Raw genomic sequence first — 27,119 nt, 5'->3', positions numbered from 1 at the left:
CACGACTGCGTTTCTTGCTGCAAGAACTCGGACAGAACTTCTGCGGTGTGTCTGTTGTCACCCAAACACTTCATAGCCAATACAGCCTGCTGACGCTTGCCAGTAGCTGGCCCATAATGGGACAACTGGTGTGCAACAGTGTCAGCTGCCGATGGAGTGGTTGGGCGACTGTGGTCTGTGGAAGAGCTCTCGCTTCTGCAGGAGGACGAGGAGGAGGAGGGGGTGCGAACGCCTACAGCCAACTGTTTCCTAGACCGTGGGCTAGGCACAACTGTCCCGAAATTGATGTCCCCTGTGGACCCTGCATCCACCACATTCACCCAGTGTGCCGTGATGGACACGTAACGTCCCTGGCCATGCCTACTGGTCCATGCATCTGTAGTCAGGTGCACCTTTGTACTCACAGATTGCCTGAGTGCATGGACGATGCGCTGTTTAACATGCTGGTGCAGGGCTGGGATGGCTTTTCTGGAAAAAAAGTGTCGACTGGGTAGCTCGTAGCGTGGTTCAGCATACTCCATCAGGGCTTTGAAAGCTTCGCTTTCAACTAACCGGTAGGGCATCATCTCTAACGAGATTAGTCTAGCTATGTGGGCGTTAAAACCCTGTGTACGCGGATGCGAGGATAAGTACTTCCTTTTTCTAACCAGAGTCTCATGTAGGGTGAGCTGGACTGGAGAGCTGGAGATCGTGGAACTAGCGGGTGTGCCGGTGGACATGGCAGACTGAGAGACGGTTGGAGACGGTATTGTTTCCGCCGGTGCCCTAGGTGCAATATTTCCTCCTACAAAACTGGTGATTCCCTGACCCTGACTGCTTTTGGCTGGCAAAGAAACCTGCACAGATACTGCCGGTGGTGCGGAAAATGGTGTCATTACAGTGACGGAAGGGATGTTGCGTTGCTGACTAGCTTCATTGGCCGAGGGTGCTACAACCTTAAGGGACGTTTGGTAGTTAGTCCAGGCTTGAAAATGCATGGTGGTTAAATGTCTATGCATGCAACTTGTATTGAGACTTTTCAGATTCTGACCTCTGCTTAAGCTAGTTGAACATTTTTGACAGATGACTTTGCGCTGATCAATTGGATGTTGTTTAAAAAAATGCCAGACTGCACTCTTCCTAGCATCGGATCCCTTTTCAGGGATTGCAGACTGAGCTTTAACCGGATGGCCACGCTGTCCTCCAACAGGTTTTGGCTTTGCCACACGTTTTGGGCCAGATACGGGCCCGGCAGATGGAACCTGTTGCGATGCTGATGCCTGCTGCGGCCCCTCCTCCACCTCCGCTTCAGATTTACTGCCGCCTGCACCCTGTTCCCCCAATGGCTGCCAATCGGGGTCAACAACTGGGTCATCTATTACCTCCTCTTCTAGCTCGTGTGCAACTTCGTCTGTGTCACCGTGTCGGTCGGTGGTATAGCGTTCGTGACGGGGCAACATAGTCTCATCAGGGTCTGATTGTGGATCAGTACCCTGAGAGGGCAATGTTGTGGTCTGAGTCAAAGGACCAGCATAGTAGTCTGGCTGTGGCTGTGAATCAGTGCACTCCATGTCAGAATCTACTTGTAATGGGCATGGCCTGTTAACTGTTTCACTTTCTAAGCCAGGGACGGTATGTGTAAAGAGCTCCATGGAGTAACCCGTTGTGTCGCATGCTGCATCCTTCTCTCTTGTTGTTGTTTTTGCTGAAGAGGACAAGGAAGCGACTTGTCCCTGACCGTGAACATCCACAAACGACGCGCTGCTTTTACATTTACCAGTTTCAGAAGAGGAGGCAAAAGAGCTAGAGGCTGAGTCTGCAAGGTAAGCCAAAACTTGCTGTTGCTGCTCCGGCTTTAAAAGCGGTTTTCCTACTCCCAGAAAAGAGAGCGTTCGAGGCCTTGTGTAGCCAGACGACGAACCTGGCTCCACAGCTCCAGACTTAGGTGGAATATTTTTTTTCCCACGACCACCTGATGCTCCACTACCACTACCATCATTACCAGCTGACAATGAACGCCCACGGCCACGACCTCTTGCACCAGACTTCCTCATTGTTTTTAAAACTTAACCAAAGTAACTTTATTTGTTGCTGTCAAACAACTTACACGGTGAGCTATAACTTCAGTATGATTTCGATATCCCTTTACAGGTTGGTGAGACCGCAAGGAAAATCAGGCACAATGTTACACACTCTGTTTTCTGTGGCACCAAATCACAGAGATGCCACACACGCAGGACTGTCACTCAAGCACAAATGTCAATATTATTCTCCCATTTTTTTTTTTTTTTTCAGGGAGACTTTAGAAACAAAATAAAATAAAATGATTTTTTCAGGAAGAATTTAGAAACCAAATAAAATAAAATGATTTTTTTCAGGGAGAATTTAGAAACCAAATAAAAAAAAAAAATAGGTTTTCTATGGCCCACTGAGTGAGAGATGGCACACACAGGAGTCAGGAGTGGCACACAAGCCCAGAGGCCAATATTTTTCTCCCACTGATTGATTTATTGATTTTTTCAGGTAGAATTTAGAACCCAAATCAAGCAAAAAAATAAATAGGTTTTCTATGGCCCACTATTTGAGAGAGAGAGAGAGAGAGATGGCACACCCAGGAGTCAAGACTGGCACACAAGCAGAAAGGGCAATATTTATCTCCCACTGATTTTTTTTTTTTCAGGGAGACTTTAGAAACCAAATAAAATTATTTTTTCAGGAAGAGTTTAGAAACCAAATAAAATAAAATGATTTTTTTCAGGGAGAATTTAGAAACCAAATAAAAAAAAAAGGCTTTCTATGGCCCACTGAGTGAGAGATGGCACACACAGGAGTCAGGAGTGGCACACAAGCCCAGAGGCCAATATTTATCTCCCACTGATTGATTTAGTGATTTTTTCAGGTAGAATTTAGAACCCAAATCAAGCAAAAAAATAAATAGGCTTTCTATGGCCCTCTGAGTGAGAGATGGCACACACAGGAGTCAAGAGTGGCACACAAGCCCAGAGGCCAATATTTATCTCCCACTGATTGATTTAGTGATTTTTTCAGGTAGAATTTAGAACCCAAATCAAGCAAAAAAATAAATAGGCTTTCTATGGCCCACTGAGTGAGAGATGGCACACACAGGAGTCAGGAGTGGCACACAAGCCCAGAGGCCAATATTTTTCTCCCACTGATTGATTTATTGATTTTTTCAGGTAGAATTTAGAACCCAAATCAAGCAAAAAAATAAATAGGCTTTCTATGGCCCACTGAGTGAGAGATGGCACACACAGGAGTCAGGAGTGGCACACAAGCCCAGAGGCCAATATTTTTCTCCCACTGATTGATTTATTGATTTTTTCAGGTAGAATTTAGAACCCAAATCAACCAAAAAAATAAATAGGCTTTCTATGGCCCACTGAGTGAGAGATGGCACACACAGGAGTCAGGAGTGGCACACAAGCCCAGAGGCCAATATTTATCTCCCACTGATTGATTTAGTGATTTTTTCAGGTAGATTTTAGAACCCAAATCAACCAAAAAAATAAATAGGCTTTCTATGGCCCACTGAGTGAGAGATGGCACACACAGGAGTCAGGAGTGGCACACAAGCCCAGAGGCCAATATTTTTCTCCCACTGATTGATTTAGTGATTTTTTCAGGTAGAATTTAGAACCCAAATCAACCAAAAAAAATAAATAGGCTTTCTATGTCCCACTGAGTGAGAGATGGCACACTCAGGGATGGCACTCTAGCAGAAATGCCAATCTTAATCTCCCACAAAAAAAAAAAAAAAAAAACAGGGACTGTCCTACAATTACTATCTCCCTGCAGTAATCTCAGCCAGGTATGGCAGGCAGCAATAAGGAGTGGACTGATGCACAAATTAAATAAAAAGTGTGGACAAACAAAAAAGATAGCTGTGCAGAAAGGAAGGAACAAGAGGATTTGTGCTTTGAAAAAAGCAGTTGGTTTGCACAGCGGCGTACACACAGCAATGCAGCTATCAGGGAGCCTTCTAGGGCAGCCCAATGAGCTACAGCGCTGAGGAAAAAAAAAAAAGTAGCTTCCACTATCCCTGCACACCGAAGGTGGTGTTGGACTGTGGAAATCGCTACAGCACAAGCGGTTTGGGGGTTAATGGACCCTGCCTAACGCTATCCCTGCTTCTGACGAAGAGGCAGCAACCTCTCCCTAAGCTCAGATCAGCAGCAGTAAGATGGCGGTCGGCGGGAACGCCCCTTTATAGCCCCTGTGACGCCGCAGACAGCAAGCCAATCACTGCAATGCCCTTCTCTAAGATGGTGGGGACCAGGACCTATGTCATCACGCTGCCCACACTCTGCGTTCACCTTCATTGGCTGAGAAATGGCGCTTTTCGCGTCATTGAAACGCGACTTTGGCGCGAAAGTCGCGTACCGCATGGCCGAGCCTACACAAGGGTCGGATCGGGTTTCATGAAACCCGACTTTGCCAAAAGTCGGCGACTTTTGAAAATGAACGACCCGTTTCGCTCAACCCTAATCAAAACGTCTGTTCTTCGTTTCTGATTTTTTAAAACCTTAGCAAAGTATATTCAGTGCATCCAGACAAGTAGCTGACATGTCAATTTAAGCTAGAGTAGAGAAATTTCTATTATCAGCACACAGAACATCTGCTTTTCCTGTCAATTCTCAGATGAATTTAACATCATTATCACTATATGAGATACGTAGCTAGAATGTCCTGCAGATTTCTTTCTTTATCTCAGCAGGGAATAGGCCAGACTGATGACATGAGAACCAGATGGAGTCAGTGTGTTCTGGCCATTATTTCTCAATAAGTATTCTGAAGGATAGTCTGGGAATTATTTGAATAATACAGAATATTCCTTAACATCTTTAAACTAGTCTATCTAATATATAATTGCCTAGAATACTACTTCCTGCAATTTGTGCCAACTTCCGTGGCTTTGTCCGGAGCTAATGTCCGGAGCTAATGTCCGGAGCTAATGTCCGGAGATAAGTGACGTCAACAGTGTCCAGTATCTGATTGGTTGCCGCCTGCTGTGAGCGACCAATCAGAAACGTGCCGTACTGTGACACACTCCGCCCGCCATTTTGGTGTGATTTTTGAATTTTTACCTCACAGCAAGTTTCTACTGCGTGGAGGCGGGCCCAGTGACGTTGCTCTTCAAGCTCCTGCCGAATTTCGTCAAAAAAATGATAATACCATTTACCAAAACTATATATATTTAGTTGTGAAGTGGTTCAGTGACATTTTCACACCAATTTTGAACTTTTGTTTGGTGTTTTCTCCATATACTGCCTATTATTTTTGTTCTTTCTTACTATTATTTATTAATTGTATTATTCTTACATTTGAATAAATAAAGTATATATGGATTCTAGACTCCCGATTCTTTAGAATCGGGCTGCCATCTAGTCTAATATAAAAAAATATTTCAATAAGCATTGTTAGCATAATGTCATAGAGAAGAGGGAGACGAGCAATGAGAGAAGAGATCACTACAAAAATACACGACTTGTGTATTTTTTGTGTATAGACATGACTTGTCACTAGGGATACCTAGAGTGGCTAATTTTAGGGGACAAGAAAATATATTTTGATCTTTTCTATACTGATGCTTCAAGGATGTTGGCGAGAATTGGTTTGGAAACTGAGGGGATAGCTGGGTAGGGACAAAGTCCATAGAAACTGATCTAAGTATAAAAGATGTTTGTCTGCCCAGAAGAAATCAGTATTAGGTTATGTTTGCAGGTTGTATTTTTGCTGCGTCTTTTTGCTGATTTTTTTATGCAAATTTTAAGCTGCGTTTTACAATACAGAAAAAAGCTATGAAATTTCAGAAATCTCATGCACACACATCATTTCATTTCCCTGACTGATTTGGAAAACGTCGGTGTTTGCAAACTGCAGCATGTTACTTATCTTTGCTTTTTCAGCGTTTTTTTGCCCATAGAAAGTAATGGGTAAGTGCAAAAACCACAGGTTTCAAGTTTTGCTACATTTTTGGTGCAAAAAAACCTTGAGGAAATTACATCATGGTTTTTTGGGGGCGTTAAACGAAAAAAAAAAAACGCAGCAAAACCTGCTTTTTGTAAGTGGCTTATTTACTTTCAAGAGAGGAAGTTTAGCTTTCAGAAAAGAAAGCAGCAAAAACACAATGTGTGACTATAGCCTTAGACCTCACTCAGACATATTTTTCATGTATGCATTTTATTTGTGTTCTTCACTGATAGAACAGGCAAAGATTGTAATTTTTGGAGTTTTTCATATGTCCGTGTGTCTGCAAAAAAAATCCATGGAGACATGTTCATTTTTGATCCTCAACATGAATTAAAATGACCTAATATACAGTGGGTACGGAAAGTATTCAGACCCCTTTACATTTTTCACTCTTTGTTTCATTGCAGCCATTTGGTAAATTTAAAAAAGTTAATTTCTTGCACATTAATGTACACTCTGCACCCCATCTTGACTGAAAAAAACCCAGAAGTGTAGAAATGTTTGCAAATTTATTTAAAAAGAAAAGCTGAAATATCACATGGCCATAAGTATTCAGACCCTTTGCTCAATATTGAGTAGAAGCACCTTTTTGAACTAGTAAAGCCATGAGTCTTCTTGGGAATGATGCAACAAGTTTTTCACACCTGATTTGGGGATCATCTGCCATTCTTCCTTGCAGATCCTCTCCAGTTCCATCAGGTTGGATGGTGAACGTTGGTGGACAGTCATTTTCAGGTCTCTCCAGAGATGCTCAATTGGGTAAGGGCTCTGGCTGGGCCAGTCAAGAATGGTCACAGAGTTGTTCTGAAGCCACTCCTTTGTTATTTTTGCTGTGTGCTTAAGGGCATTGTCTTGTTGGAAGGTAAACCTTCGGCCAAGTCTGAGGTCCAGAGCACTCTGGAAAAGTTTTTCATCCAGAATATCTCTGTACTTGGCCGCATTCATGTTTCCTTTAATGAAAACCAGTCATCCTGTCCCTGCAGCTGAAAAACACCCCCATAGCATGATGCTGCTACCACCATGTTTCACTGTTGGGATGGTATTGGGCAGGTGAGGAGTAGTGCCTGGCTTTCTCCACAAAAACCACATAGAATTATCTGAAAAAGGTCTATCTTCATCTCATCAAACCAAAGAATCTTATTTCTCATAGTCTGGAAGTCCTTCATGTGTTTTTTTTTTAGCAAACTCTACGCGGCTTTCATGTGTCTTGCACTGAAGAGAGGCTTCTGTCGGGCCACTCTGCCATAAAAGCCTGACTGGTGAAGGGCTGCAGTGATAGTTGACTTTGTGGAACTCTCTCCCATCTCCTTACTGCATCTCTGGAGCTCAGTTTCAGTGATCTTGGGGTTCTTCTTTACCTCTCGCTAAGGCTCTTCTCTCACAATTTTTCAGTTTCGCTGGACGGCCAGGTCTAGGAAGACTTGTGGTGGTCCCAAACCTCTTCCATTTAAGGATTATGGAGGTCACTGTGCTCTTAAGAACCTTGAATTTTGCAGAAATTCTTTTGTAACCTTGGCCAGATCTGTGCCTTGCCATAATTCTGACTCTGAGCTCCTTGTCCAGTTACTTTTGACCTCATGATTCTCATTTAGTCTGACATGCACTGTGAGCTGTGAAGTCTTATATAGACAGGTGTGTGCCTTTCCAAATCAAGTCCTATCATTTTAATTGAACCCAGCTGGACTCCATTGAAGGAGTAGAACCATCTCAAGGAGGATCACAAGGAAATGGACAGCATGTGACTCAAATATGAGTGTCTGACCAAAGGGACTGAATACTTATGACTATGTGATATTTCAATTTTTCTTTTTTATTAAATTTGCAAAATTTTCCACATTTCTGTTTTTTTTCAGTCAAGATGGCGTGCAGAGTGTACATTAATGAGAAAAAAATGAAGCTTTTTGAATTTACCAAATGGCTGCAATGAAACAAAGAGTGAAAAATTTAAAGGGGTCTGAATTCTTTCTGTACCCACTGTAAGTCTATGGGTCCATAAAAATGAAAGACAGCACACAAAGTCCATGTCTATGCATGATCAACAGATAACATTGTAATGAATAGAATAATCTTTGTAATTTTTTTTCATTTTGGAAAGTCACTGATGATATACTGACCCTGTGGGCGTAGTAACATGATTTGCAGGACCTGGCATCATACACTTTTCCCTGTCTTCATTTTTCATTTACCGTATATACTCGAGTATAAGCCGACCCGAGTATAAGCCGACCCCCCTAATTTTGCCACAAAAAACTGGGAAAACTTATTGACTCGAGTATAAGCCTATGGTGGAAATGCAGCAGCTACCGGTGAATTTCAAAAATAAAAATAGATCATTATTTCCCCATAGCTGTGCCATATAGTGCTCTGCACCGTTCATTATTTCCCCATAGCTGTGCCATATAGTGCTCTGCACCGTTCATTATTGCCCCATATCTGTGCCATATAGTGCTCTGCACCGTTCATATTGCCCCATATCTGTGCCCCATATATGCTCTGCACCGTTCATATTGCCCCATATCTGTGCCCCATATAGTGCTCTGCACCGTTCATATTGCCCCATATCTGTGCCCCATATATGCTCTGCACCGTTCATATTTCCCCATAGCTCTGCCATATAGTGCTCTGCACCGTCCATATTTCCCCATAGCTCTGCCATATAGTGCTCTGCACCGTTCATATTGCCCCATATCTGTGCCCCATATATGCTCTGCACCGTTCATATTTCCCCATAGCTCTGCCATATAGTGCTCTGCACCGTTCATATTGCCCCATATCTGTGCCCCATATATGCTCTGCACCGTTCATATTGCCCCATATCTGTGCCCCATATATGCTCTTCATTTTTCATTTACCGTATATACTCAAGTATAAGCCGACCCGAGTATAAGCCGACCCCCCTAATTTTGCCACAAAAAACTGGGAAAACTTATTGACTCGAGTATAAGCCTAGGGTGGAAATGCAGCAGCTACCAGTGAATTTCAAAAATAAAAATAGATCATTATTTCCCCATAGCTGTGCCATATAGTGCTCTGCGCCGTTCATTATTTCCCCATAGCTGTGCCATATAGTGCTCTGCACCGTTCATATTGCCCCATAGCTCTGCCATATAGTGCTCTGCACCGTTCATTATTGCCCCATAGCTGTGCCATATACTGCTCTGCACCGTTCATATTGCCCCATATCTGTGCCATATAGTGCTCTGCACCGTTCACATTGCCCCATATCTGTGCCCCATATATGCTCTGCACCGTTCATATTGCCCCATATCTGTGCCCCATATATGCTCTGCACCGCTCATATTGCCCCATATCTGTGCCCCATATATGCTCTGCACCGTTCATATTTCCCCATAGCTCTGCCATATAGTGCTCTGCACCGTTCATATTTCCCCATAGCTCTGCCATATAGTGTTCTGCACCGTTCATATTGCCCCATATCTGTGCCCCATATATGCTCTGCACCGTTCATATTTCCCCATAGCTCTGCCATATAGTGTTCTGCACCGTTCATATTGCCCCATATCTGTGCCCCATATATTCTCTGCACCGTTCATATTGCCCCATATCTGTGCCCAATATATGCTCTGCACCGTTCATATTTCCCCATAGCTCTGCCATATAGTGCTCTGCACCGTTCATATTGCCCCATATCTGTGCCCCATATATTCTCTGCACCGTTCATATTGCCCCATATCTGTGCCCCGTATATGCTCTGCACCGTTCATATTTCCCCATAGCTCTGCCATATAGTGCTCTGCACCGTTCATGTTGCCCCATATCTGTGCCCCATATATGCTCTGCATCGTTCATATTGCCCCATATCTGTGCCCCATATAGTGCTCTGCACCGTTCATATTGCCCCATATCTGTGCCATATAGTGCCCTGCACCGTTCATATTGCCCCATAGCTGTGCCCCATACAGTGCTCTGCACCATTCATATTTCCCCATAGATGCTCCACATAAATTTGTGCTGCTGCTGCTGCAATAAAAAAAAAAAGCCATACTCACTTCTCTTGCTTGCAGCTCCCAGTGTCCGGTCCCGGCGTCTCTCCGCTCTGACTGATCAGGCAGAGGGCGCCGCGCACACTATATGCGTCATCGCGCCCTCTTACCTGCACAGTCAGAGCGCAGATAGACACCGGGAAGATGGAGCGGCGCCCGGCGGCTGGAACGTGGACAGGTGAATATTACATACTTACCTAGTCCCAGCGATCCTGGCGCTCCCCGCCTGTCCCACGGTCTTCTGAGCTGCAGCCTCTTCCTCAATCAGTGGTCACCGGCACCGCTGATTAGAGAAATGAATAGGCGGCTCCACCCCTATGAGCGGTCCCACGTGACCGCTGAACAAGGGAAAAGCTGCAGCACAGAAGACCGTGGGACGGCAGGGGGAGCGTCAGGACCGCTGGGACTAGGTAAGTATGCCCCAGCGCCCTCTCCCCCTCACCCGCCGACCCTGCCGCCCACCGTGACTCGAGTATAAGCCGAGAGGGGCACTTTCAGCCCAAAAATTTAGGCTGAAAATCTCGGCTAAAATAAAACTTGGATGCAAATTTGTACATAGCCTTGTATCATTTATATATGAATTTCTTAAAAGCTGGAAAAATTATTTATTTACTGTGTTTCTTGTGGGAAAAGTTAGACTGGATTATGTCTGATGTTATTGGCTGATGAAGCACGTGACCCAGCCTATGTAAAGGACAGACCAAAAGTGCAGCCGCCATTTTACTCTTGTTAGTGTAGGGATTAGAGATGAGCGAACGTGTTCGGAAAACATTTGTCAATTTTGAATTCGGCATGCATATTCAGATTCACGCTCACTATAACAAGAATTTTTACTCAGTCGGCAAAATTTGGTTGCAGTTCAGTAAATCACTGCATTTCCACGAATGCTTTTGTTATTATTTTGGCTAGGATAATGGTGCTGTATGATGATCAGGGTGGATGGAGGAAAGTGTTTAATGAGGGGAAGGGGTGTCTAGGTCACAGGAGCATTGGGAGAAGATAAAGGAGTGGCGTTCTTTTTTTTTCCCCCTCAACTTAGTGTGTTGATTCTGGCAGCCAATCACGGCACAGAAACCATCTACAATGTCATGACACAAGGTCTTTTGTGATTTGGCTGTTAAAGTTACATAACCCTGGCCATATAAAAAGAGGACATCTTATTTTCCTGGTGCTCAGTGTCAGTGCAGAGAAGCCACTTCTGCTAGTGCTGCAAGTGAACTTGTCAGTTTGCTAGATAGGATCCTGTCCTGTGTAAAATTGATCTTCCAGCATCTAACTAGCAGGGAGGCTCAGAAGGCACTATTTACTGCTCCAAATAGTTTGTGCTAGAACTGTGATTTAGAGATGGGTGGATACCTGGATGTTCAGGTCTGACTGCTCAGCCAAATAGTTGCAAAAAGTTCAGGTTTGGGTACCAGAACAGTACCCGGACACGAACCCAGACCCAGACCCGGACCCTGAACATCCAGTCTTTGCTGTTCTGTAATGTGCAAGACAGCGTGGAAAACACCGCTTCTGGCCGGTGGTGAAATCATCCCCGCTGGTCAGAGCCGCAGTTCCCACGCTGTCAAAAGATAGTGTGAGCGCTTAGCAGTGATCGGTGGTATAAAGTTTACCTCCGGTCACTAGTGTCAGCTGATGGGACAACTACTCCCATCATCCGATACTTGCTGCTGTTAATAACAGCGAGAGCTGGAGCAACAGATGAGACAATTCATCTGCCACTCCTGAGCTTACTGCTCCTTTATCTTCTCCCAATGCTCCTGTGACCTAGACACCCCTTCCCCTCATTAAACACTTTCCTCCATAAATACATAAATAACAAATTTAAAAAAAATCTGGCATGGGATCCCCTGTATTTTTGTTAACCAGCCAGGCAGAACTCACAGCTGGGGACTTCAACCCTCAGCTGTCAGCTTCAGCAAGGCTAGTTATAAAGAATAGAGGGATCCCCATGCCTTTTTTTTTAATTATTTAAATAAATAATTTGAAAGTGTGGGATCCCCCCATTTTTGAAAGACAACCTTGCTAAAGCAGACAGCTGAGGGCTGGTATTCTCATGCTTGTAAGGGGCCATGGTTATTGGCCCCCACCTAGCCTAAAAATAGCAGCCCACAGCTCCCCAGAAAAGGCACATCTATTAGTCACGCCAATTCTGGTGCTTTGCCCACCTCTTCCCACTTGCCCTGTAGCGGTGGCAAGTGGGGTTCATATTTGTGGGGTTCATGTCACCTTTGTATTTTCAGGTGACATCAAGCCCACAGCTTAGTAATGGAGAGATGTCTATAAGACACCTATCCATTACTAATCCTATAGTTGTATTATAAATAAAGACACAGCCAGAATAAAGTCCTTTAATTAAAAAAAAATTACACAGACTCCTTTAATAATCTCAACTAAAGCATACTTACAACCTTGCCTAATTCCACCGAAGCCCTCAATCTCCTGTAATAAACCAAAAATAAAAAAAATATACCATACCTGTCCATCGTACTGTCCCACGCCAGAATCCATGTCTGGGGGAGAAATGGTTTTCAACCTGGACGGTGCAAAGATGCGACCTTCCAGGCTGAGAACCACTGGGGAATGAATTGCTGCGAACGCAGCCTCAGAGCAGAGACGTATCGGGGGGGAAGTTGGGGCATTTGCCCTGGGTGAAGCTGGCAGGGGGGTGCAGTTTGTCCACCTATTGCGGCGGTCCTCAGTGTCTCCTTTGACGGCTGCATTCTGCAGCCCCCCCAGATGGTGAGTCAGCTGTTCTCTGTGCCAACTGTCAAGCTGACAGCAGGCACAGAGAAGCTGCAGTGCACCGGCTCCCAGGGACATGGGCGGACATACTGCATGTGCAGCGATCTGTCCTGCTTTCTGCCCACACTTCCTCTATCTCACACAGACATCTGCGCTGTTGGATGACGTCATCTTTCAGCGGCCGGCTGTGCCAGAAAAAGGAAGCTGCTGACGGTGATGCCTCAGATGCGGGAGAGCGTGCAGACAGGTGAGAAGTGCTGTGTGTGTGTATGAGTAGCGCTGCAGGGGAATGTGCAGAGAGGTAAATGGTATTGTGTGTGTAGGGGAGGAGAGGACAGTGATGAGGAGAGGGCAATGATGATGGTGGGAGGAGAAGGCAATGATGGTGGTGGGGGAGAATGTAATGATGGTGGTGGGGGGAGAATGCAATGATGGTGGTGGGGGAGGAGGAAACGATGGAGGTGGTGGAAAGGGCCATAATGGGGGTGGAGGGGGGAAATGATGCAGGGGATGGAATGGGCAAGGATGGTGGTGGTGGAAAGGACAATGATGATGGTGGAGGAGGAGAAAATGATGGATGTGGCGGATGGCATAGGCAAGGATGGTGGTGGAGGAAAGGGCAATGATGGAGATGGTGGGGGAGGAGGAAATGATGGATGTGGTGGAAAGGGCAATGATGGGGATGGTGGGGAGGAGGAAATAATGGAGGTTGGGGATAAGGAAATGATGGTGGTAGTGGAAAAGACAATGATGGGAATGGTGGGGAAGGAGGCAATGATGGGGTGGGGGAGGAGAAGGCTGTGATGGAGGTGGTGGAAAGGGCAATGATGGGGGTAAAGGAGAAGGCAATGATGGGGTGGTAGGGGAGAAAGCAATGATGGAGGTGGTGGAAAGAACAATGATGGTTGTGGTGGAAACAACAATGATGGAGTGGTAGGGGAGAATGCAATGATGGTGGTGGTGGAAAGGACCATGATGGTGGTGGTGGAAAGGGCAATAATGTGGGTAGTGGAGGAGGATGAAATGGTGGAAGTGGTGGAATGGGCAATGATATGGGGTGGTGGAGGAGAAAGCAATGATAATGGAGGTGGAGAAGGCAATGATGTAGGTATGGGGCATGGGGGGCATATATGAAGTAACAGTATGGGGGTATGGGTGCAGACAGTATGGGGAGCACATGGGGGAATATCCACTGCATTGCAAAAGTATTCGGCCCCCTGGAACTTTTCAACCTTTTCCCAAACATCATGCTTCAAACATAAAGATACCAAATGTAAATTTTTGGTGAAGAATCAACAACAAGTGGAAGACAATCGTGAAGTTGAACAAAATTTATTGGTTATTTTAAATTTTTGTGGAAATTCAAAAACTGAAAAGTGGAGAGTGCAATATTATTCGGCCCCTTTAACTTAAAACTTTGTTGCTCCACCTTTTACTGCGATTACAGTTGCAAGTCACTTGGGGTATGTCTATCTGTTTTGTACATTGCGAGACTGAAATTCTTGCCCATTCTTCCTTGGCAAACAGCTCGAGCTCAGTGAGGTTTGATGAGATCATTCGTGAACAGCAGTTTTCAGCTCTTTCCACAGATTCTCGATTGGATTGAGGTCTGGACTTTGACTTGGCCATTCTAACACCTGGATATGGTTTTTTGTGAACCATTCCATTGTAGATTTTGCTTTATGTTTGGGATCATTGTGTAGTTGGAAGACAAATCTCCGTCCTAGTCTCAGGTCTTTTGCAGACTCCAACAGGTTTTCTTCAAGAATGGTCCTGTATTTGGCTCCATCCATCTTCCCATCAATTTTAACCATCTTCCATGTCCTTTCTGAAGAAAAGCAGGCCCAAACCATGATGCTGCCACCACCATGTTTGACAGTAGGGATGGCGTGTTCAGAGTGATGAACTGTCTTGCCTTTACGCCAAACATATCATTTGGCATTGTTGCCAAATTGGATTTTGGTTTCAGTTGACCAGAGCACCTTCTTCCACACGTTTGGTGTTTCTCCCAAGTGGCTTGTTGCAAACTTTAAATGACACTTTATGGATATCTTTGAGAAATGGCTTTCTTCCTGCCACTCTTCCATAAAGGCCAGATTTGTGCAGTGTACGACTGATTGTTGTCCTATGGACAGACTGTCCCACCTCAGCTGTAGATCTCTGCAGTTCATTGAGTGATCATGGGCCTCTAGGCTGCATCTCTGATCAGTCTTCTCCTTGTTTAAGATTAAAGTTTAGAGGGACGGCCGGGTATTGGTAGATTTGCAGGGGTATGATACTCCTTCCATTTCAATATGATCGCTTGCACAGTGCTCCTTGGGATGTTTAAAGTTTTGGAAAATCATGTTTATCCAAATCTGGCTTTAAACTTCTCCACAACAGTATCACGGACCTGCCTGTTGTGTTCCTTGTTCTTCATGATGCTCTCTGTGCTTCAAACAGAACCCTTTGACTATCACAGAGCAGGTGCATTTATACGGAGACTTGATTACACTTGTGGATTATTTTTATCATCATTAGGCATTTAGTGCAACATTAGATTATTCAGAGATCCACAATGAACTTCTGGAGTGAGTTTGCTGCACTGAAAGTAAAGGGGCTGAATAATATTGCACGCTCCACTTTTCAATTTTTGAATTTCCACAAAAAGTTTAAATAACCAATGCATTTCATTCAACTAAACAATTGTGTTCCACTTGTTGTTGATTCTTCATCAACAATTTACATTTGGTATCTTTATGTTTGAAGCATGATATGTGGGAAAAGGTTGAAAAGTTCCAAGGGGCCGAATATTTTCGCAAGGCACTGTATGCGGACACAGTATGAGTAGCGATGTGAAAAATGTATGTGGACAGAGTACGGGGAGTGAGTGTGATGGGATGTGTATACACACAGTATGGGGAGTCAGGTGAGCAGGCAGCATAGAAAGTGAATGGATAAATATATGAGGATACAATATGGTGAACAGGGAGAATATGACAGGAGACAGTAAAAGAAGGGAGGGGAATAGTGTGAGGAGACAGTATGGGGGGAGAAAAGTGAGTGGACACAGAATAGAAATTGAGTAGTGGGGGCGTAGCATGGAGGGACAGGGTAAGGGCACAACCAGGAGGGGACAGTATACCAAGGAGAGGTAGTGTGATGAAAAAGTACAGTATAAACACTGCGCCTTATAGGGGGGACACAGTATGAGAAGACAGTGTGAAGAGGGGGCTGGTATGGAAAGGAGAGGTCAGTGTGAAGAGCATGTACCATAAGAGGGACAGTGTGGGGGTCATATTTTGTGCAGACAATATAGTGAGAGACAATTTTTTATTCAGGAGAATAATAATGACACTTCTATCTTTAAGGGCATCATGTGGAGACTTTCTGCAAAATAGCGGAGAACATGGAAGTCTGCAGAGATGGCTGTGGATGAGAAAACTCATCATAGGGTCTGGACAAGATGAAGAAAAGAAGGAGAACGACTCCAGAGACTATGTCATCTATAAGGTACCTGGATGTAAATGTCATTTGTGAAACTAAATAATTCTCATCTTTTTATTTGTTAAGAGCATTAAAGGGAATGCCCAGGTTTGTAATGAGTCTGCGCACTGCAAGCTGTCAGGATTCTCTTGTGCCGGCGATTTACATACATGCGGTCACGTGCTCACTAGACATGTGTGGCCCCACTCAATGAAAATGAACTGAGCGAGGCCTGGCACGTCTTGTTGGAATGTAGTCAGAGGTATACAAATCACATGCTTGTGCTGACATGACCGTCCACCGGCAAGGGAGAACCCTAAAAGTGTGCAGTGCATTAGTTGTGAGAATGCAGAAGCTGCGATGTCAGGATTCAGCTCTGCAGGTTCCAGCAGTCATCACATGGACACTTCACTCGTATGCGACTTTCATACTTATGGTCCTGTAACAACGAGCTTCTCTCAGTTTTTCACTGAACATTGAGAGCATTAGGGAGAGTGGCTCGTGGGTACATGACTAAGTGGAAATTGCATAAGTCCTTGGGGGCGGGGGTGGGGGGGTGGGGGCCAAAATGAATTCTTTCCCTGGGAGCCAGAAACCCTAGATACACCTCTTCCTCAGTGACTCAGTCATCAAGGTTACCTATGGTCACTGAGGCTCCGTTCCCAGCCGGGCTGAACTGCGATGACCTCGGTGAGATCCCTGCTAGCACCGTGAGAAAAACTCCAAAAACCTGACAGATGCATTCAAACATGAAAAGAGTAATTAATACATAACCACAAAATGGTGAATCCAGACATAGAAAATACAAAACTCCCGGTGATGGACTGATAAAAAGTGCTTGTGTGCTACAATTGGTATGCTCTCAGCTATAGGGCCTTATATGGTTAATGGACTAAATATCTATATATAAGTGATAACGGTGATTTAACTGCATTATCATTTTTTTTTGCATACAGCACTTTATGTGAACCTTTTGAGGTGATCATAACATTTGTACAGTGCCCTTAAGCACTTTATGTCTGTCCATCACCGGGAGTTTTGAATTTTCTATGTCTGGATACACCATTTTGTGGTTATGTATTAATTACTCTTTTCAGGTTGGAATGCATCCATCAGGTTTTCGGTGTTTTTATAAGATTTTAACAACTGTGTATAATAAAGTGTCCATTTTTCTTGTTCTCCCCCTTTTTTCATGGTTTGGTCTAATGCATGAAGTTGCACCCTTTGTTCATTATTTAATATAGCACATGACAGTGCGACAAACACCTGGTGTTCGGGCAGCCGAACCCAAACAGTAAGGGTATGTGTCCACGTTCAGGATTGCATCAGGATTTGGTCAGGATTTTATGTCAGTATTTGTAAGCCAAAACCAGGAGCGGGTGATAAATCCAGAAGTGGTGCATATGTTTCTATTATACTTTTCCTCTAAATGTTCCACTCCTGGTTTTGGCTTACAAATACTGACATAAAATCCTGACCAAATCCTGATGCAATCCTGAACGTGGACACATACCCTTACACGGATTTCCTGGTGAAGTCCATGTTCGGTGTCCGTGCTCGAACAGAAGGTGTTTGGTATGGATGCCGAACTTTACTGTTTGGGTTCACCCATCTCTATCAGTGATAAATCAGAAGGCCAGATTTCCACTTACAAATTGTTAGGCCTAATATTGGGGTGCAGCAACGAGGTCCAATTAGCTAATCCAAATGGCTTGTGATAATAATGTATTTTAGTGTGAAATAAGAAGCCCAAATGTCCAATTAAAAATGGTTAGGTGTTACATGTTGCTTTACCATAGTATCTAAGAAAATAAATAGTGATTTTTCATTTAGGGACAGATGACTGTCAGTTGTGGGCCAAAATTTGTGAAACAGCAGGTTAAAAGAAGGAAGGTTATTAACAACATGAGTGGGAAAAAGAGAGTTTTTGGTGAAAGGGGGTGTTAGGGGTCGAGTTCCCGCTTCTGCACAGGGGGAATCTCGAGCCACTTCCGCTGCAGTCTCCCATTCTTGTCCAGCCGCAGTGGAGCCTGCTCAGCAAGGACGTCGGTCCCAGCGTCTTGCTCATTCTCACTCTGTTCTGAGAGTTAGTGCTGCTTCTCCAGTCTCTGCCATTAAAGTCAGTGTTGGTCAGCAGCGAGCGGACTTCTCTGGGACTAAGTCCTTGTCTGCATGTACTGAGCATGCCCAGCGTAAGGTCTCCCGTTGGAGATCGAGGGTCATGTGCTCAGGCTCTGCAGCACATTCCATTGGTCCTCTTGGCAGGTCCTAGAAGGGCAAAAGTGCTGTGGCCACTTCCTGTGCTGCTGCTATATAAGCTGCGCATGACCGCACGGCCATGCGCTAGTATTGTCTAACAATTGCTAATGTGTGTATGTTGTGAGTGCAAGTCGTCCTTGGAAACCCCTACCCTAGTGAATGTCTGTTCGCGGAAGGTGTATGGCTGCTACCTAGCGCCCGACTTAGCCTACAGCACTAAACACACATCTCAGCGTCCTGTAGCTGTGCCTGCCAGTACGGCGCCGTGCGCCTGCCTTGCGCTTTCCATACCCGAGTCTGGGTGGTTAGTGGCGTCCGTTAGTGCGGCATCGCTCGCACTCTTGTGCACTTATATTTCTTTAGGTTCTCTACACACCCAGTTGCGGTGTTACGCCAGCAAGGGTCTAATCGGGCTCCAATCCCTTCTGGGGTTAAGTCCGCTGACCACTTGCTCGCGCACTAGTGCGGTACTGCGGTCCTGTGAATTAACAGGATCGCTTTCTTCACGCTGGGTGAGGTTTAACCCACGCGTGTATCCTTTAGTGTACCGCCATATTGTCCGTCTTGCTAGCTGCAGGGTCTTTTACCTGCACGGTGGACCTCGGACTGCGAACGCACCTAGTTTCTTACCATCTATACTTGGTGCGTTCCGCCAGTCCTTAACATAATACTAGCGCCAAGGTCTGGCTAGTATGGCGGACATTCAGCAATCTTTGCGGTATATCCAGCAGTTGGAGGGTAGGTTGAAGGTTCTCGAGAACTCAACCTCAGCTGTGGATGTTACCGCAGTTGCTGTAAAGGCTGCTGGCGTGGCGGCAGCAACCTTGTCCACTGCCACCCCTGTTCCGACATTATCCCGCCTCCCGTTGCCAGAAAAATTTTCTGGAGATTGCAAAACTTGTAGGGGATTCGTGAGTCAGTGCTCTATCCACCTCGAGCTCCTGGCTGCACGTTTTCCTACAGAGCGGGCTAAGGTAGGATTTATTGTCTCGCTGTTGTCGGACAGGGCGTTGGAGTGGGCTACGCCGCTGTGGGAGCGTGATGATCATGTGGTGCAGAGTGCTCCGTTGTTTCTGGGCACGCTGAAAAAGGTCTTTCTAGGACCTCAACTCACCCATGATACAGCGCTCCAACTACTGGCATTAACTCAGGGTGAGTCCTTGGTCAGCCATTTTTCCGTCCGATTCCGTACTTTAGCTTCCGAGCTGGAGTGGTCGGATAAAGCCCTTATCCCCATATTCTGGAGGGGCCTGGCTGACCATGTTAAGGACGCTCTGGCCTCTAGGGAGATTCCTGCCACACTGGAGGAGTTAATATCTATTTCTACTCGTATAGACCTCCGTTTTAACGAGCGGAGGTTGGAACGAGCCCAGTGTAGGCAGAGGTTTCGGCTGGCTCCTACCTTCGCCAAACCTTTGGAATCCCCAGTCCAGGCATCTGAGTCACATGAGACCTTGGAGGTGACACGAGCGGGATCTAAGTCTCAGTCCGCTCGTGCACATAAGGTCCGTCATGTTTGCCAGCAGTCAGGACGTCTTGCCTCCAAGAGTCCTCAGCGGTCGGGGAAACGTCAGCGTCTAGTGGCAGTTGGAGGAGGTACACTAGACACGGCGACGTTTGCCTCAAAGTTGTCCTTCAAGGGGACAATTACCATAGGCCCATCCACTCTTACGGTCGAGCTATGCTTGGATTCTGGGGCAGAGGGTAACTTTATGTCCTCCGCCTTTGCCCAGCGTCACGCAATACCCTTGGTGATGCTCGCCCAGCCAGTGACCGTTCGAGTGGTAAATGGGTCAACACTACCTTCACAGATTACCCACCAAACCATTCCTTTCACGCTATCTGTGTCTCCATCACATCAGGAGATAATCTCCCTATTAGTCATTCCTGAGGGAATTGATGAGGTCCTGTTGGGGATGCCATGGCTTCGCTACCATTCTCCTCATATTGAGTGGTCCTCTGGGAGAATTTTGGGATGGAGTAAATCCTGTGAGGGTAGATGTCAGAGGGAGTGCGTTCAGGTTGCTACTACACAGGTACCCGCAGATCTTTCCTCTCTCCCCAAGCACTATTGGTCCCATGCAGACGTGTTCTCCAAAAGAGCTGCGGAGACTCTTCCGCCTCACCGCCCCTATGACTGTCCTATTGACCTCTTGCCTGGTGCTGAGCCTCCCCGGGGTCGAGTCTACCCGTTATCTCTCCCGGAGACGGAGGCAATGTCCCAGTATATTCAGGAGAATCTGGCAAGAGGATTCATTAGGAAGTCAGTGTCACCGGCAGGGGCTGGGTTCTTCTTCGTACAGAAGAAGACTGGAGACTTACGTCCATGCATAGACTACAGGGGTCTTAACGCCATTACCGTTAAGAACAAGTACCCATTACCCCTGATATCTGAGCTCTTTGATAGGCTACGGGGAGCAAAGGTATTTACAAAGTTAGATCTGCGGGGTGCTTACAACCTGATTCGCATCCGTGAGGGGGATGAATGGAAGACGGCTTTTAACACCAGGGATGGGCACTATGAATATCTAGTGATGCCCTTTGGGCTCTGTAATGCCCCAGCCGTTTTCCAAGACTTTGTGAACGACATCTTTCGGGATATGCTCACCACCTCGGTCGTAGTCTATCTGGATGACATTCTCATCTACTCTCCAGATATAGACTCCCATCGGAGAGATGTTCGCAAAGTCTTCGACCTCTTACGGGCAAACTCCCTCTACGCTAAGTTGGAGAAGTGTGTGTTTGAGCAGGAGTCCTTGCCTTTCCTTGGTTATATCATTTCTGCCCAGGGTTTGGCTATGGATCCTGCCAAGCTACAGGCAGTAATGGACTGGCAGGAACCCCATTCTCTTAAAGCGGTGCAGCGCTTTATGGGGTTCATTAATTACTATCGCCAGTTCATTCCACACTTCTCAACTTTGGTAGCTCCCTTGGTCGCCCTCACCAAGAAGGGAGCAAATCCCAAGTTGTGGTCAGAGGAGGTCTCCAAGGCCTTTCTCTCGATTAAGTCACACTTCGCTAGCGCTCCCATCCTACATCGCCCCGATGTAGATAAACCATTCATCTTGGAGGTGGATGCCTCATCCGTTGGTGCTGGAGCAGTCCTTTTCCAAAAGGATGCTCAAGGTCGGAAGCATCCTTGCTTCTTCTTCTCCAAAACTTTCACACCAGCGGAAAGGAATTATTCCATCGGGGACAGGGAGTTGCTAGCCATGAAGTTGGCTTTTTCAGAGTGGAGACACCTCTTGGAGGGAGCTCGCTTTCCCTTCCAAGTCTTCACTGACCACAAGAACTTGGTGTATATACAGACGGCCCAGCGGCTAAATTCTCGCCAGGCTAGATGGTCCCTGTTTTTCTCCCGGTTCCATTTTACCCTCCATTTTCTCTCCGGGGAGAAGAACGTTCGTGCCGACGCTCTCTCCCGCTCCGTAGTGTCATCTGAGGAGGAGGAGGAGGAGCCTCGGCTTATTGTCCCGCCTGAGAGCTTGAGAACTGTAGCTCCGGTTTCGCTGGAGTCTGTGCCCCCGGGCAAGACTTTCGTGCCAGCTAACTTGCGACCGGAGGTTCTCTCTTGGGCTCACTCCTCCAGAGTGGGTGGGCATTTTGGGACCAAGAGGACTTCTGAGCTTTTGGCGAGAACATATTGGTGGCCGCATATGGTCCGAGATGTCAAGGACTATATTCAGGCGTGCGTTTCTTGCGCCCAGAATCGGTCTCCTCGGCAACGGCCTGCTGGGTTGCTTTACCCTTTACCGGTGGCAGACAGGCCCTGGGAGATGGTCGGAATGGACTTTGTGGTGGGCTTACCCAAGTCGCGTGGCTGCTCCATTATTTGGGTTGTCACCGACCATTTCTCTAAGATGGTACATTTGGTACCGCTTCCTCGGTTACCCTCAGCACGGGCCTTGGCGGTGTTGTTCATGAAGCATGTTTTCCGATTGCATGGTATGCCTGATAAGATTGTCAGCGATCGGGGTCCCCAGTTCGCGTCTCGGTTTTGGAGAGAGCTCTGCCGTTTGCTCAGCATAGAGTTAAACCTCTCCTCTGCATATCATCCCGAGACGAATGGGTTGGTGGAGAGAACCAACCAGACTCTGGTGACATATTTGCGACATTTCGTCTCCGCTAGGCAGGATGACTGGGCATCTTTGCTACCTTGGGCGGAATTTGCCTTGAACAACGCCGTAGCCGATTCCACTGGCCAAACTCCTTTTCTCCTTAATTACGGCCAGCATCCGCGTGTTCCTGTGCCCATGCCCGTGTCATCCACCGATTCTAGGGTGGCAGACTGGGCGGTGGAGGCACGGGACATCTGGGACCGCACACAGGATGCCATTCGGGCCTCCAAGGAGAGAATGAGGGTTTCGGCTGATACACACCGGCGTTCCGCTCCGGTCTTTGCTCCCGGCGACTTAGTGTGGCTCTCCGCCCGTAACATCAGGCTGCGAGTTGAGTCCACTAAGTTTGCTCCTCGCTACATTGGCCCGTTTAAAGTTCTGGAACAGGTCAACCCTGTGGTTTACCGTTTGGCCATTCCTCCACGCCTTGGTATCACCGATACCTTTCACGTTTCCCTCTTAAAGCCCGTTCGTTTGTCTCGGTTTTCTGAGTTATCTGCTGGGACATCGGGTTCATCCACGGATGAGTTTGAGGTGAATGCTATTGTGGGAAGCAAGGTGGTACGTGGCAAAAAATTTTATTTGGTGGATTGGAAGGGTCATGGTCCAGAGGATAGAACCTGGGAGCCTGTGGAGCACATTCGGGCTCCGCAGCTCATTGCTGCCTTCGAACGTAGCGAGGCCCAAGGAGGGGGGGGCCCTAGGAGGGGGGGTAATGTTAGGGGTCGAGTTCCCGCTTCTGCACAGGGGGAATCTCGAGCCACTTCCGCTGCGGTCTCCCATTCTTGTCCAGCCGCAGTGGAGCCTGCTCAGCAAGGACGTCGGTCCCAGCGTCTTGCTCATTCTCACTCTGTTCTGAGAGTTAGTGCTGCTTCTCCAGTCTCTGCCATTAAAGTCAGTGCTGGTCAGCAGCGAGCGGACTTCTCTGGGACTAAGTCCTTGTCTGCATGTACTGAGCATGCCCAGCGTAAGGTCTCCCGTTGGAGATCGAGGGTCATGTGCTCAGGCTCTGCAGCACATTCCATTGGTCCTCTTGGCAGGTCCTAGAAGGGCAAAAGTGCTGTGGCCACTTCCTGTGCTGCTGCTATATAAGCTGCGCATGACCGCACGGCCATGCGCTAGTATTGTCTAACAATTGCTAATGTGTGTATGTTGTGAGTGCAAGTCGTCCTTGGAAACCCCTACCCTAGTGAATGTCTGTTCGCGGAAGGTGTATGGCTGCTACCTAGCGCCCGACTTAGCCTACAGCACTAAACACACATCTCAGCGTCCTGTAGCTGTGCCTGCCAGTACGGCGCCGTGCGCCTGCCTTGCGCTTTCCATACCCGAGTCTGGGTGGTTAGTGGCGTCCGTTAGTGCGGCATCGCTCGCACTCTTGTGCACTTATATTTCTTTAGGTTCTCTACACACCCAGTTGCGGTGTTACGCCAGCAAGGGTCTAATCGGGCTCCAATCCCTTCTGGGGTTAAGTCCGCTGACCACTTGCTCGCGCACTAGTGCGGTACTGCGGTCCTGTGAATTAACAGGATCGCTTTCTTCACGCTGGGTGAGGTTTAACCCACGCGTGTATCCTTTAGTGTACCGCCATATTGTCCGTCTTGCTAGCTGCAGGGTCTTTTACCTGCACGGTGGACCTCGGACTGCGAACGCACCTAGTTTCTTACCATCTATACTTGGTGCGTTCCGCCAGTCCTTAACAGGGGGATTTGGCTTGGTGTTTGATAAAAATGTAAGATGTTATTGAACACTCAACTGAACAAATACAGTCTTGTCATATCCAAAGACTGCTGACAACATATGTTACTGTGCGAGCTACTCAACTCAATTTCTTTGGCAGCCGCACATCAGTACATCTTGCAGATGAGGATCAGAAAGATCATGTACTCCAGTGGATGGCAAGTGCTGCATCAAGCCCCTCTCCTCCGCTTCTTCCACCTTAACATCACACACAGTAAAGTCCTCAGAGGTGTCATCACAGTCACCCTTGTTTCCACTTCCAACCCCCTCCCCTGTCAAAAATTTCCAACTGCCCAACTGGCTGTGGGGAACCACAGATGGGCCATTTTGCAAGAGCTGTTCACATATTCTATTGCATGGGCATCAGTGGTTTGTGCCAAAAACTCACAGAATCCAGAGGAGGAAAGCATCTGCACCGATGCCCCAAATGTTTTCATGTTGAATCCGGGGCCAGATGAAGAAGCATCCAAGCACAAACCAGACCCTCATCAATCATCAGTACACATTAACAACTAATGGTTGAAGTGATCCTGATGATGATTTTGTAAGTTTGCCCACTGAAAAAGACATAAACAGTCTATCATTTTAAGGGTAGGTTAATTTTAACATTGAGAGATAGAATAACAAAAACAAATTCCCGAAAATCACAGGGAGCAAGGGATCAAACACTTATTTCCCCACTGTAAATATTCATCCTACAAGAAAAGTCAATACTTCAGACAACAGTTTATGATTCTGGGCCTACTGAGTTTATGTCTTTGTGGTGCAGCGGTGTCCATGCTGTGCAATGATGAGGCTTTGACCCAGTAATGTTCAAAGTTAAACATAGTTTTAATGTCCAAACTTACAAGCAAAACACAACGGTATCCTCCGGATTGCAGCCGGGAAACAAAACATTCTGTAAATGCATCCTGTTGCTGAGGGCGACAGTACCAGTGTATCAAACTGCGAGGTGCCAGGAGTTTGCTCTGCTGTGCTCTGTGTTCCCTCACACAGGCTGAGATTTGTAGAGCTGACTGCACTGCTTGCTGCCAACTCCACACTGACACACTCAAACCCTATACTGCAGGGTTTTTAACAATCCACCTGTGGCCGTAGGCCAACCCCACTACCTTCTTGTAATCTGTTTAAAAAATAAAAGCCCATAAGGTATTTTACTGAACAATGCCTTCGCCAAATAGCTTGACCAGGTCCACACTTATTTTTACTTTGCCTTGTGACTTCACAGGCGTGCTGCTGTGAATACAAGGCACTCCAGCCTGTCTAATAGGACTCTGACCGCATCCTGGGGGATATATTGACCCTCGCATATGATCCCCCTCACTGTCTCACAGTCTGGCATAATTAAGAAGAAAGGCTGTGTCGTCACATTCCTCACTCTTCTTAATTTGCCCTGTAGACTGCTGGATCATGTAGTGGGTTGCTGTTGACAGGGCTTCCAGACATGGTAGGCTTCTCATCATTCTTCTCTAATTTTTGTAACAGTCCATCAGCATTTCCAAGATCTTTTGCCTTTTTATGGGAGACAGAAAAATTATAGGACTGTAAGGCCAGACTCCATCTGAGTAAAGGTCCATTGTCCCCATCAGACTGGTTTAACCAACTTAAAGGATTGTGATCGCTTATGACCATTGCCGTAGAGGTAGGGCTGCAATTTCTTTAGGGCCCAGACTATGGCCAAACCTTATTTTTCTATTGTGGCGTATGCCCTCTCCCGGTCCAACAACTTCCAGGAAACATAGTGTTTCTGACCATTGTCCCTCACTTGACTGAGTACGGCTCCCAATCCGATGTCCGATGCGTTTCTTTGGACAATGAACCTACGGTGACAGTTGGGGGCAGTCAGGACTGGGCTTTGGGCTAGTTTCATCTTAACCTGGAGAAATGTGGACTTGTGTTTTGGGGTCAAGATGAAATTGTGGCCATATCATCTGGTAGTAAGGTCAGTGAAGGGCTTTCCTACTGTACTGTAATTGGGATAAACTTATGATAACAGTTTGCAGTCCCTAGAAATGCGCATACCTGTTTTGGTTGGCAGGGTGAGGCCACTGGGTTATGGCTTCTTTTTTTGCAGGTTAAGGATGAATGCACCCTCTACCCACCCAATGTCCAAGGTATGTTACCTCGGCCATCCCCATCTGGCACTTGTCAGGTCGGTTGGTAAGCTAGGATTTTGCTACCCTCTGCAGCACCTGGGACACATGCTAAAGATGTTTTCCCAGGTATTGCTGAAGATAGCGATGTCATCTAGGTAGGCTTGGGCATACCCCTAACATCCCTGTAGTAACTGGTCCTCCAACCTTTGGAAGGTAGTGGAGGTATTCTTCATCCCAAATGGCATGCAGGTGAATTTATACCGTCCAAAAGGGGTGATGAATGCAGACTTCTCTAGATCCTCTTTTGTGAAAGGGATCTGACAGTATCTCTTGCTTAGATCGATGGTAGATATGAACCAAGATCCACAAAATCTATCTAGCAGTTCATCCACCCAAGGCATGAGGTACTCGTCTATGACTGTGACCTCATTGAGTCGCTTATATTCCACACAGAAGTAATCTTGTCTTTCTTGTGCACCAACACCACTCTGTCTGCCCATGGGTTAAAGGAAAGAACTATGACTCCCATATTCAACATATCATCCACCTCAGCCTTCATCTTTTGCCAACACTAGAGGTGTCACCCAGTAGGCAGGTTATCTGAGTGGAGTGGCTGCCCAGGTTGACGTGATGATAGACCAAGGGGGTTCAACCAGGCCGACTCGTGAACAGGGAGCCATATGTTCCAAGCAGTTTTGTTAACTTCTGCTTCTGTAATAGAC

The sequence above is a fragment of the Ranitomeya imitator genome, chromosome 6 (assembly GCF_032444005.1).
Source record: "Ranitomeya imitator isolate aRanImi1 chromosome 6, aRanImi1.pri, whole genome shotgun sequence".
NCBI classification, from domain to species: domain Eukaryota; kingdom Metazoa; phylum Chordata; class Amphibia; order Anura; family Dendrobatidae; genus Ranitomeya; species Ranitomeya imitator.
The sequence above is the reverse complement of the archived record's forward strand: the minus strand, read 5'-3'. Positions refer to the sequence as shown.